Source organism: Loxodonta africana, chromosome 10 (genome assembly GCF_030014295.1).
Source record: "Loxodonta africana isolate mLoxAfr1 chromosome 10, mLoxAfr1.hap2, whole genome shotgun sequence".
Lineage (NCBI taxonomy): Eukaryota > Metazoa > Chordata > Mammalia > Proboscidea > Elephantidae > Loxodonta > Loxodonta africana.
In genome coordinates, this window is record NC_087351.1 from 20,943,914 (window position 1) to 20,956,941 (window position 13,028).

Sequence of the window (13,028 nt, forward strand, 5' to 3'; positions counted from 1 at the left end):
AGTTCAAATCCACTAGCTGCTGCTTGGAAACCCCATGGGGCAGTTCTACTCTGTCCTATAGGGCTGCTATGAGTCAAAAGCCACTAAACAGCACTGGGTTTAGTTAGTTTTTTTTTGTTTTTGTTTTTTTTGGCTTAAAATGAGCCATCCCAAAGGCAGAAATGGGAACTTCCCTACCACCAAGTAGAAGAGGTGGGAGTAGAGTATGTCTTTTGGACTGGCCCTCTGCCTCTCAGCCCTCAGTCCGTAGGCTCCTTAGGCCTTTTGTGCTGGTCTGGCTTCTGCCCTGTTTGGGCAAGTGTTACAAAACTCCTAGAGAACCTTGAGAACCTCCTAGATCCAGGAGACAGAGAGAGCTGTAACACTGGAAACAGCAAGAGATGTTGAGAAACAGCAGCAGAGAAACAGTGGCAACAGAGGCAGAAGAACCAGGAGACTGGCAGGAGACAGTGTGGTGGGCTTCCTGGCCACAGAGCAAGAAATCTGAGTGTCTTCAGGCAGGAGGCTCATCAGCAGAGTGGAGTGCCTGTGGGTACCTGGTGGAGCTAGATTTGCTGATGCACAGAGTGAGATAGCTGTGTAACTTCAGGTCGAAGCTTACTGTTGGAATGGGTACCTCTAGGTGCTTATGGATGAGTAAAGAGTTTTGTAACACTTGCCCAAACAGGGCAGAAGCCAGACCAGCACAAAAGGCCTAAGGAGCCTACGGACTGAGGGCTGAGAGGCAGAGGGCCAGGGAGAGGCCTGCCTGAGGGCCTGACTGAGAAGAAGCTATCCTGAACTGCATACTGAGTCACATCTCTGTAGGACAGAGTAGAACTGCCCCATAGAGTTTCCAACGAGTGCCTGGTGGATTTGATCTGCCGACCTTTTGGTTAGCAACCATAGCTCCTAACCACTACGCCACCAGGATTTCCTATGCGGCTGTAGCAACAAATTATCAAGCCCAGCAGAGAAGCAGACAGTGCCCTGGGAAAGACCGCTGGTATCAAGATTAGTAAAAAAGGTTGGAGAGAGGAGGCGTGTCTGACCTCCACTTCATAGGAATCAGCCTTGGGCTAATGCTAATGGTGATTCTCTCTCCCCCTCATGAAGTTAGAGGAGGTCTGATGCCCCAACATGCCATTTTTACAGACCTAGATGAAGTGAGGGAATCTACATCGTGAATATTATGTTGGGGGAGGTGAGGGGGGTGAAGGAGTGGGGGCAGGAAACCTATTCTTAGGCTGTACAATAGTTTAGGCTAAAGATATAGATGCCTTGGACTACGTTGGTAGCTCTTGAGGTGCTGAAAGTTGGTCAAGATTCGTGATGTATTTTGAAGGAAGACCTGATAGGATTTGTTGGGTGATTTCTATGAGAAATGTAATGTGGCAGGGAGTGGAGGTGGCTGCTGGCACTCTGGCCCTAGCAACTGGAGAAATACTAAAACCTCTTGTCAAAAGGGGGAAGGCTGAGGGGCCATATTTTTGCTCTTCTTTACAGCAGATGCTGACATGTGTATCAGCCAGTCAGGTGAGATGAGTAGACATAGATACACAAGTGTGGATCTCAGGAAGAGTTCAAGGCTGGAAATACAAATTTGGAAGGTGTCAAAAGGGATGAAATCACCTAGGGAGTTGAAGGAGAAGTAAAAAACATCAAGGACTGGGGGTTCCTTTTAGAAGTGGAAGAGTTAGAGGATTCAGCAAGGGAGACTAAGAAGGAGAGTCCCCTGAAGTAACATGAATACTAGGAGAGCACGGTGTCCCAGAAATTACAGAAGGAAAAATGTGTTTCAGGAAGTCCAGACAGCTTAACTGCATCAAATGCTGCTGACTGATCAAGTAAGAACTGACCATTAGATTTGGCTAGAAGAAGAATGCTGGGGATCTTAAGTAGGATTTTTTTTGAGGAACACTGGAGAAGAAACCCTGATTGGCATGGGTTGGAGAAGGAAGGAAGGGAAGAGGTGGAGCACAGACATAGGAGCCTTTCGAAGTTTTTACTACGAGGGAGAACAAAGAAATGGGACAATGGAGGGGACGTGGGGTTTAGAAAAGAGTAAAATGGGAGGTGTTACAACCTATATTTTTTTGCTGATGGGAATGAATGTGTAGAAAGGCAGAAACTGAAAGTTCAGAAGAAAGGCAGGCTAATTGTAGAGGTGAAACTTTGTAATGGCCTGGAGGACATGGAATCCATTGTGCAAGTGGGGGGGTCAGCCTTACGTAAACACGTGGTTCATCCAGTGTAAAGGAAGAGAAGGCAGAGTACATGGTATAGGTTTGGGAACGGAAGATGAAGGAGTCCTCTTCTGATTTCTCCATTTTGTACTGAAATAAAGGCAAGATCATCAGCTGAGAATGAGGAGGAGAGAGGTGTTGGAGGTTGGAGGAAAAAGGAAAGAGTCCAGGTGTAAAACAGTTATCTTAGAAAACAGAAGAATAAACTGACTAGACAAATGCAGTAAGAACGCTGAAGGCCCATCTAAGAAAAAAAAACACTCATGCCATCACGTTAATTCTGACTCACAGCAACCCTATACGACAGAGTGGATTTGCCTCACAGGGTTTCCAAGGAGTGGCTGGTAGATTTGAACTGGCAACCTTTTGGTTAGCAGCCATAGCTTGCTGTAGCACTTAAGCACTGCACCACTAGGTCTCTGGGGAATATAAGGGACCAGGGAATATAAATTTAAGATGAAACCAATGAGCATTTCTGTATTTAAATAAGTCAGCCTGTGTCTTTGCTGCTCTGTGTAGGAGGGAGGTAGGTAGACAAAGGGGCTTTGCTAGGTAAGATAGAGAGAGAAAGGAGATCCCTCCCTCCTCCCAGTTGTCTTTTGCTAAAACCAATTTCCCTAACTAAAACCCATTGTATGTGCTGGTATGTAGGTGCTCAATTTTTTACTCAGTCATACCCTAACTTGAAAACTCAAAAGCTGAAAAATAGCTTTCCTGACATAAGTACTATAATTTGTTCTATCTCTCGCTTATTTAATTCAGTTGAGGAATCTTTTTTTTAATCCTTTTTTGCCAGTTTTTCTTTTGTAATATGTATCAGCACAAGTTGTGGAGAAATAATTATGGATGTTATTAATATTGGTAGTTTTTCAGTTTCAAAACAATTTGTTATAAAATGTTTAGAAGAATATACTAGTTATACAAGGAGGTTTATTTAAAATGAGTCAGATTAAATTTAGTAAATGTATATAACTCCTAATTCCATGAAAGCCATTAGTGAATTTAATTTTATCGAGAGCCATGATGAAGGTAACAATTCAAATACAGATAAATCAAACCCAGAGGGGTGGGTGGGAATGCCTATATATCTCAATTGGTACTTAAAAAGCAGAGATCTTAGTCCATTCAAAATGGAGGTTTGGGTCATGTACTTTTTTCCCAATTCTGTTCTTCCACTCCATTTACAGAGGGACCAGGGTGCAAAATGGGAGCATACAGTAGAGAATTGGTCACTATAGGAATACAGAAGACAAGAAGGTATCACAATTGGAGTTTAGGCAATGGCAGATATCCTCTGTCCTTTCCCTACCTGGTTGGAATATTGTGATATTTAAGTATTACCTAGGTTGGGATATTGTGATATTTCAGTATTTACCTTAATACTGAAAGTAAAAATACTTATGAGAAAAGCAAAGAAATTATAAATCTGGAAGACCTGAGGAGGAACATTTTTGCTAGGTAGATATGGGGACCTACTTAGTAGACACTTTGACTTTTGATTGTTATAACTGTGTGTCCAGGCCTAGAATTTAGGAAACTGGCTGACTCTGGAGAGTAAAAATGAAAATATTTCCTTTTCTTTCTTCATTGTTCAACTTGTTCACAAGAGCAATAATGGCAACAAAGATTCAGCGTGGACACCTGATTCAGAATTAAAGACTAGGCATTGAATACAAACATCTATTGTCTTATATTTTCTCATTACCTTGATTGTGCATGTGTAGGAACCTCAACACTGGGCATAGTGGACAGGATTGAATAAAGAGCCAGAAAATAAGGCAAAGGAGTACTGAAACATGGTCTCTAAAGCCTGGTCTTTGGACAGTTTCATGTAAACTTGACTGCTTTTTATTATCAGTGATTCTTAACTTCTGAGGGGTGGGGGTGGCCATGGACTGTTTTGAGAATCTGGTGAAGGTTGTGGCCCATCACCCCCGCAACAAAATTTTATGCATATACATAAGTTTTGAAAACAATGTCAAAAGTTCATTGAACCTGAGATTAAGAGTCTCTGCATTATACGGTCTTAAAAATGCAAGCAGCCAATGAGTTATTTATTATGTGAAGTTCTGAATTTGATGTAGGGGTAGAGTGGTGTCTTGGGTACATATTTTCTGTGAATCATCTTGATTCTCCTCATTAATTTCAAAGACTTATACACTGAAACAGAAAAATTAGAACAACTACTATTTGAAAAGCTTATGGTATTGTAAAAGAACACAACCATCAGAAATATTCCCAAATATTTTTAGGACCCAACACTCTGTATTCACTCTTCTTGGCCTCAGTCTCATCTCTTGCTATAGAGATGGCTTTTCTGAAACAGACTGTGTAATGGTTCCGGGTAATCAAGATCCAGTCTTGTAACCCAAAGTTACTGCAGTATTTGTCAAATAATTCAGAAGATAATGTTTTAAAATCTCTAAAATATAGTTGAAAAAAAAAAAAAAACCTTTTCTTCAGTGAAATTACCTATTCGGGTTCTGTAACTCTGTAATAGAAGATCTCTCTTATAAATGTTTAGGTCAACGCCTAGTTTCCATAAACAGAAAGCACCTACAACTGTATTTCTCTATTTATGACCCGCTGGGGGTTTCCTGTGCATTAGACTTCAAATAACAATAGAATTGTTAGGGCAAAGGAGAAAAAGAAGAATCAAATCAAGATAAATTATCCATGTCTCCCAATCAAAAGTAAAAACAGCCTTTCTTTAACAGCTCAAGTGAATTTTCATTCCCACGTCTTTATGTCCACGTTTAGATTTCCCTCAAATAAGTGTACCCCCCAACCATTTCCCATTCCCCCCAACATACACAAACACTGAAAGTTATTTAAAGCAAATATTATTAAAGTCTTAAAAAGTGTTGGCAGTTCAATTAAATAATAATAATAACCCATTGCTGTCAAGTCAATTGCGACTCATTACAACACTGTAGGACAGAGTAAAACTGCCCCATAGGGTTTCCAAGGAGCAACTGTTGGATTCAAACTGCTGACCGACCTCTTGGTTAGCAGCCAAACACTTAACCACTGGCACCACCAGGAATCCAAGAGGGGTTTTTTAACCTTAAACTACAAAAGAAGATATTATTATAACTCTTTCCTTTTATGCCATTCTATCCCAAAAAGAGGACTTTAAAATTAACATTACGGATTTTTTTTTAATTAGTTTATGCTTTCAAATGTTTCTTATCATCTAAAAATAGCTTCCCAAATCTTCTTCAGCTTGGCCATTCATATGTTCTGCTTCCTTTTGTACAACGTATGCCAAAAAAAAAAAAAAAGTATAAAACCTATTTTTGTGTTTTTTAATTGGTTAAAAAAAAACTGATACATAACATATATTTAATATGAGAAAAATATTTTATGGTTTCCTTAAATCTGGACTGAGTTTCTATAAGAGAGAACAGGAATCGTTAAGCATTCTGGATTCCCTTCATGTTTCAGATGTGAATCTCGTCACAGGTGAAAGAAAATGAAGTCTCTTGAGTGTTGTCTGTGGATAGGATCTTGGTCAGACACCTAGTTTGCTCCATATCTAAAAATATAAGTGACTTGGTAGTATAATAACATTTGAGATGAATTTTATTTAAAATATTTCAAATTCTGCCTAGAAAAGGTGGTAGAAATTAGTATGGGTCTTATTTATTTTCAGTGATACAACTATTACACGATTCAAAGTAATTATATTAACATCTCATATAATATCGCCTTTCCTGTGGAAGAACATAGGATCCAAAGAAGACTGAACTTCATCTGTGCTTACCTTTTTAATGAATGTGGCCTCATATTTTTACGTGCACATCCAAACATGGTAAACATCACCTTAGCATGTGTTTCATGTAAGGACGGCCAAGCCTGTGGCTAGCACATTGTAAGACCTGGAGATGCAAAGTCTCCGTTTGCCTGTAACCCTGGGGATTTATGGACCAAGACTGTGATTGGTAGAAAGAGCAATGGACCAAGTGTCGAAAGCCCTAGTACCATTTCTAGAACTTTTTAACCATGTAAAAGTGGTTGAAATCCTTACTCCTGGAGTTTCAACAGACTTCTCTGTAAAATGTAGGCCTCATGAAGCTGTTTGAGAATCAAATGAGATAATGAAAGTGAACATGCTTCAGAAACTGCACTACACACACAAAGTAAAAGAAAATCTGGATTCAGATTGTATTGTATAGTTCTCTGACTCCTTTTCGAGTCAATTCCAAACGAAAAAAAAAAACAAAAAACTCATGCCATCTAGTCAATTCTGACTCATAGTGATCATATAGGACAGAGTAGAGGTAGGGTTTCTAAGGAGTGGCTGGTAGATTCAAACTGCAGACCTTTTGATTACCAGCCGTAGCTCTTAACTACTGTGCCACCAGGTTTCCCATTTTATAAACCCAGTCCTTTTTAATAATACTGTATAGTGATGCAAAAAGATTTGGGAAATGTGCACTATAATCGTACAGGAGAAGATCTGGTACTTTTCCATCTCAATTAATCTCTGCCGAAGGTCATAGACAGGCCAGAGCTGAAGGTCCATTTTCCTTTTCAGTCTTGTCTAAGCCTGCAAATGTAGAGGGAAGAGGCAGCCGGTTATAGGACTTCAGTTTTCTGAAAACCTCTCAGGGAAGGGAACATTTTTCTCACTTGGCTCCCTTATTCACATTATCCCAAATTGAATAGATTTCTTTTTTTTTTTTTTCTGTCTTCATCGCCTCTTTGTCTCAATCAAACTTGTGAGTGCCTGATTATAATCATCAATGGACTGTGATATTTCTGCGAGATATCTTACAACAGTGTAGGGCCAATGTGTCTCCAGGGCCTCATAGGTTTGATAATGTTAAGGCTACTATAACTAAAAGGAAGTTACTACTATAATATTCTCAATTTCATAATAGTTCAGGCAATTTGTCTATTGGTACTCCTCTCAATTATAATCAAAATGTAAAAGTGCAGCACTTTCAAAAAGATATATATTGTTTCATATTGCATTGACATCCTTCACGGGGAGAAGAATTTTCTATTTTCTATTCAACACATAATATTTGAGCACCTACTATGTGCCTGACAATATGCTGAGGATGAAGGAATAAAAGCAATGGTTACGATGATATTCACCACTGGTTGAGGCCCTACTTTGTGCCAAATACAGGGCTCCACGCTTTACATGAATAATCTCAGGTAGCCCTCGCAACAGCCCTGAGAAGTAGGTATTATTGTCCTCATTTGAGAGATGACAAAAGGAGATTTAACAAAGTTAATTAAGTTGTCCAAATTTACCATTCAACACATATTTATGGACTATATAAATCAGATATAAGCTGACCCTTCCACCCTCTGGAGATCTAGTGAAGATTGTCTTGAACCCCTCAATTTTGCAGCTTTTGAAATTCCAGGACAGGGAAAAAGATAATGGCAATCTACTTCCATAAAGATTACAGCCTTGGAAATTCTATGGAGTAGTTCTACTTTGTCCTAGAGGGTCGCTATGACTCAGAATCTACTCAACAGCAATGGGTTTGGTTTTGGTTTTTCCCCAAATTTTCTATGGATTCTCCTGAACTTCTGTCTCTTGGGTTCCAGTTTATGCCCCAACCCAAATTGAAACTCTACCCTTTCCTGGTTTTCACAGCAAAATCCCTTGCATCAAGTATTTATGTCATTTGCAGACTTTTGGAAGATTTTGAGGGGTCCCCTAAAAGAGGCTTACATTACACTACTCACATCTTCCATTTATTCATGTTCTTTCTCTCTGTCTCCCTCCCTCTTACTTCCTTTCTCTTTCACCTTCTCTTTCTTTCTCTCTCCTTCCTCTGTCTTTCCTTTTTCCTCAATTTTTTTTTTCCTACAGTGTTTTAGTCATCTAGCGCTGCTATAACAGAAACAGCACAAGTGGATGGCTTTAACAAAGAGAAGTTTATTCTCAGTCCTGTAAACTACAAGTCCAGGGGAAGACTTCCTCTCTCAACAAAGAGAAATTTATTCTCTCACAGTCTAGTAGGCTACAAGTCCAAATTCAGGGCATCAGCTCCAGGGGAAGTCTATCTGTCTCTGTCCACTCTGGAGGAAGGTCTTTGTCATCAACCTTCACTTGGTCTGGGAGTGTCTCAGCACAGGAACCTCAGGTCCAAAGGACGTGCTCTGCCCCCGGCACTGCCTTCTTGGTGGTATGAGGTAGCCATGTCTCTCTGCTCACTTTTCTCTTTTATACCTCAAAAGAGATTGGCTTAAGACACTATCTAATCTTGTAGATCTCATCGATATAACTACCACTAATCCATCTCATTACATCATAGTGATAGGATTAATAACACTGAGGGAAATCACATCAGATGACAAAATGGCAGATAATCATACAATATTGGGAATCATGGCCTAGCCAAGATGACAGATATTTTGGGGGACACAATTCAATCCATGACATTCCACCCTTTGGCCCCCCAAAATTCATGTCCTTGCCACATGTAAAACATATTCACCCAATCGTGTCATAGCAAAAGTCTTAAATCAACTCCAAATCCAAAATCTAAAAATTCTTCATTTGTGAAATCTAGAATACAAGTCATCTGCTTCCAAAGTACAATGATGTAACAGCCACAGGTAGGTATTTCCATTACAAATGGGAGAAATTGGAGGGAAAGAAGACCTAACAGGCACCAAGCTAGTTAGCAGAACACATTACATTAGCCATTAAGTCTTGAAAATAATCTTCTGTTCTCTAAGACCATTTACACAATAGCCCTGCCCTCCAGACTCTAGGTATTAGCCATACTCTCCGGATTCTGAGTGCGCGCCCCTTGGCCCTGGGCTTCAGCTCCGCCTTCCAGGCCCACTGGGATGGCAACCCTGCTCCCTCGGCTTTATGCGCACCATTCTCCTAATCCATCTGAGTGCCAGCTCCACCTTTAGAAACCCCAGAGGCCATGGCTCCAACCTTTGAAACCCAAAGGTCGTGGCCATACCTTTTGATACTGAGGCTGCTCGGCTTCCTGTGTTCCTTGTCTCTTCAGCTTCTGTTTCCTGGTTCCTTGGCCTTGCAGCCCTTGGACCTCATGCCCACATCTGCCCTGCTGGGGCAAGTGTTCCAAAGCTCTGTAGCTCCACCCATAAGTGCTTGGAGGCATCCCACACCACCAGTAAACTTTGGCTGCAAGGCACTCGGCTCTCTGGCTCTGTGGGTTAGCAAGCCTAGCTCTACCAATAAGTGCCCAGGGGCACCCCACTCTTCCAGGAAGCCTTCTACACACAGGCACTCAGCTCTCTCATTCTGTGGGTTGGCTCCTGTGTCGTCTCGCACTGGTCTCCTGGTTCTTCTGCTGCTGGTCCTCTGCTGCTGCTGCTTCTCTGTTGTGGCCTGTCCTTTCTCGCTGCCATTTCTCTGTTGCCACCAGTTCTCTACTGCTACTGGTCTTCTATCCATTCACAGTTTTAAAACTGCTTCCACATTTTAGGTGTCTGTTAGAGTAGCACCCCACTCTCTCAGTACCAAATTCTCTCTTGATCATCTGCAGACCCCAGGTTGTTAATGAGTCTTCCTCCAATCCTGATGATGCGTTCTTCTTCATATAGTCTAGCTTCTCAGATTATTTGCTCAGCATACAGATTGAATAAGTATGGTGTAAGGATACAACCCCAATGCACACATTTCCTGATTTAAATCAAGCAGTATCCCATCGTTCTGTTCAAATGACTGCCTCTTGGTCTATGCACAGGTTTCTCATGAGCACAATTAAGTGTTCTGGAATTCCTATTCTTTGCAATGTTATCCATAATTTGTTATGATACACACAGTCGAATGCCTTTGCGTTGTCAATAAAACACAGGTAAACATCTTTCTGGTATTCTCTGCTTTCAGCCAAGATCCATCCATATCAGCAGTGATATACTTCTGTCTTAGGCTGGGTTCTCTAGAGGAGCAAAACCAAATTTATATGTCTCTCTCTCTCTACATATATACACAGCTTACTGAATTGTAGAGGCTGGAATGTCCGAAGTCTGTGGATCAGGATAGAGGCTTCTCTCCATTCACATAGCTGCTGGGGCTGGCAAACCCAAAATCAGCAGGGTGTGGAGAGCAGGGCTCTTGCTCACAGGCTGTGAAGATTGACAAATCCTAAGATTGTCAGGCAAGACTGCAAGGCTTCTCCTGATTCATATAGCTGCAGGGGCTGGCAAACCCAAGGTTGGCAGGTCGGTGAGCAGGGCTCCTGCTCACAGGCTGTGAAGATCAACGAATCCCAAGATCAGCAGATAAGTTGATAGCTCAAGTCCCAAGAACCAGAGGTCAGATGAACAGGAGGCAGCCGCAGGATCCAGAGAGAGCAAAAAAGCCAGAACATCTGCTTATATTTTTATGTAGGCCAAACCCCCAAGGAACCTCTCTTTCAGCTGATTGGCTACTCACAGAAGATCCCATTGTAGGAGTGATCACATATAAACACTGAGAATCATGGCCCAGCCAAGTTGACGAACAATTTTAACCATCACATACAGAATCAGAGGTCTTCAAAAGCAGAGTTCCTATTGTGTATTAACCACTGAGAATGAATTATGTACAAATATTATCTGTGCATTTATTTTTCTAGTTCAACAGCATCACTAAACAAAAGATAGAGTCTAATTCTACTGATTCTTAGGCAATAAATAGCATATAATTTTAAAAATTGTGGGGGAGGAGGAAACATAATATACCAAATATCCATGTGCCCTCTTTATTCTTTAGAATTAGGTACTTTGTGTCCATTATGGCAGAGGTTGGCACTTTTTTTCTGTAAAGGGCCAGATAGTAAATATTTTTGGCTCTGCAGGCCTTACAGTCTCTATCACAACTACTCAGCTCTCTGTCGTTGCATGAATGGGTGGGGATGTGTTTCATAAAACATAAATATGGATGCTGAACATTGAATTTCACATGTCATAAAATATTATTCTTTTGATTTTTTCAACCATTTCTCAGTTCACAGATCATACAAAAACTGGCAATGAAGGCTACATCATGGTGTCATTTATAGTTGTGAAAGAAACACAGAATGTTGTCACATTTTACTGCCACACCCTAGCTAAGTCTTAGAAGAGTTAACGCATCTTCCAGAAGAGAATGATACTCTCCCCACTAAATACCACTAAGCCTTGTTTCTAACTCTTTTCTCTCAGCTCAAAAATGCAATATAATACTGTTTCTAAGAAGATAAGTTATGGACTAACAGCCTGAGCAGGATGTATTCTCCTTTGGGCCAGTGTCTCCCAAAATGTGTTCCATGAAACTCAAACTCCCCTAGATTTTAATGTCCTACAAAAAAAAAAAAAAAAAGCAGAGTAGGAGAGGAGGAACACCTATGATAAACAATTAGGTATATGCTCATAGAAGCAAAGCTAAGCATGTTTCCTTTTTATAGAACCTTAGGTTTTTCAAAGATTTTAATATGCTAATGTTGATTGTGACTCTCTAAGAGGACAACATAGTACCCAATGTTTCCTAACTTACTAGCTACAGAGCTCTTCTTTCTTAAAGCATCTCAAGGGACTAATATTCTCAGATCTAAACCCCCGCTACTCAAAATGTGGTCCCCGGACCAGCAGCATTGACATCACTTGTAAGCTTGATAGAAATGCAGAATCTCATGCCTCATCCTGACCTACTGAATCAAAATCTTCATTTTAATATGATCCCCAGGTGTTTTGAATATACATTACATTTTAAAAGTACTGCTCTAGTACATAGTTTGCAAAGAACACTTTCATTCAAGCTAACATGTAGAATAGTATTGATCCAGAAGCGAAAATAAATCATAACATGAATTACTAAACCTTTTGTTTACTAAGAAATTAAAATCCACTTCTATGGGTTAAATTTGAGTAACTCAAGCTAGTTACCTACATCTTTTTTATTTTAATCTCTCCTTTTCTAATTACGTCCCGATGTTTGCTTTTCTTTTTGTTGGGGGGAGGGAAGCAAGGGGAAGGGGCACAGCAACTGAAAAATAGACTTCTGAGAGATACAGTAGTTGTCTCTTTTGTTCTGAATGTCTTCAAAACCTTTAAAGAAAATCATTTCGGAGCCAAAAATGTAAACTAGAAAAAAGCCTTCCCTATTTGCTACTGATTCTTAATAGAGACACTAATTATCGTCATCATCATTCTTGAATGTATTTGCTATTCTCTCAAGGAGCATACAAATCTTTGTTATCATTTGTATTACTTTCAGTAGATACAGTAATTTCCTACATAAAAACTCTAGCACCTGTTATTCCCCCACAAGCTTGTGTATTTAGGTAGGAGTAACAGCTCGATTTGACTGCCGTTCACTGTAGGTAGATTACTAAGGAGTCTTGCATAAAATTTACTACGGAAGCTCTGCCTTCCAGACATATATTTGCTTGAAACTCCTGTGATCCATGGTCAAATAGTTTTCTTATATTGGTGAGCACTTATATTATGAACAACATAAGAGGCGTTGTTGTACCCTTCACCATTGGCAGATACTGTTTGGAAACCAAATGAGATTCGCAAATGGGCTCATATAAATTTTCATTGTATACCACAAGTTCAGATAACTAAGGAACTTCTCTATTGCTATTCTGAAGCCTCCCTTTTTGTTACTACTGTTATTAAACTGTACCATATGATGAGAAATATGCTCCAGATTTTATTCTCTACTTATAACTCTGATCTGTCATCCTCTCTCTCTCTCTGACTCCTCAGAAAGAGTAACCTGATTTTAAAAGGTGGACATGAGGCACAAATGAAAATAACATCCATGTTGTCTCTCTTTGCAAAATTTCTTCCAGTTTCCAATTTGCTGGTCCCTTTTGTAAA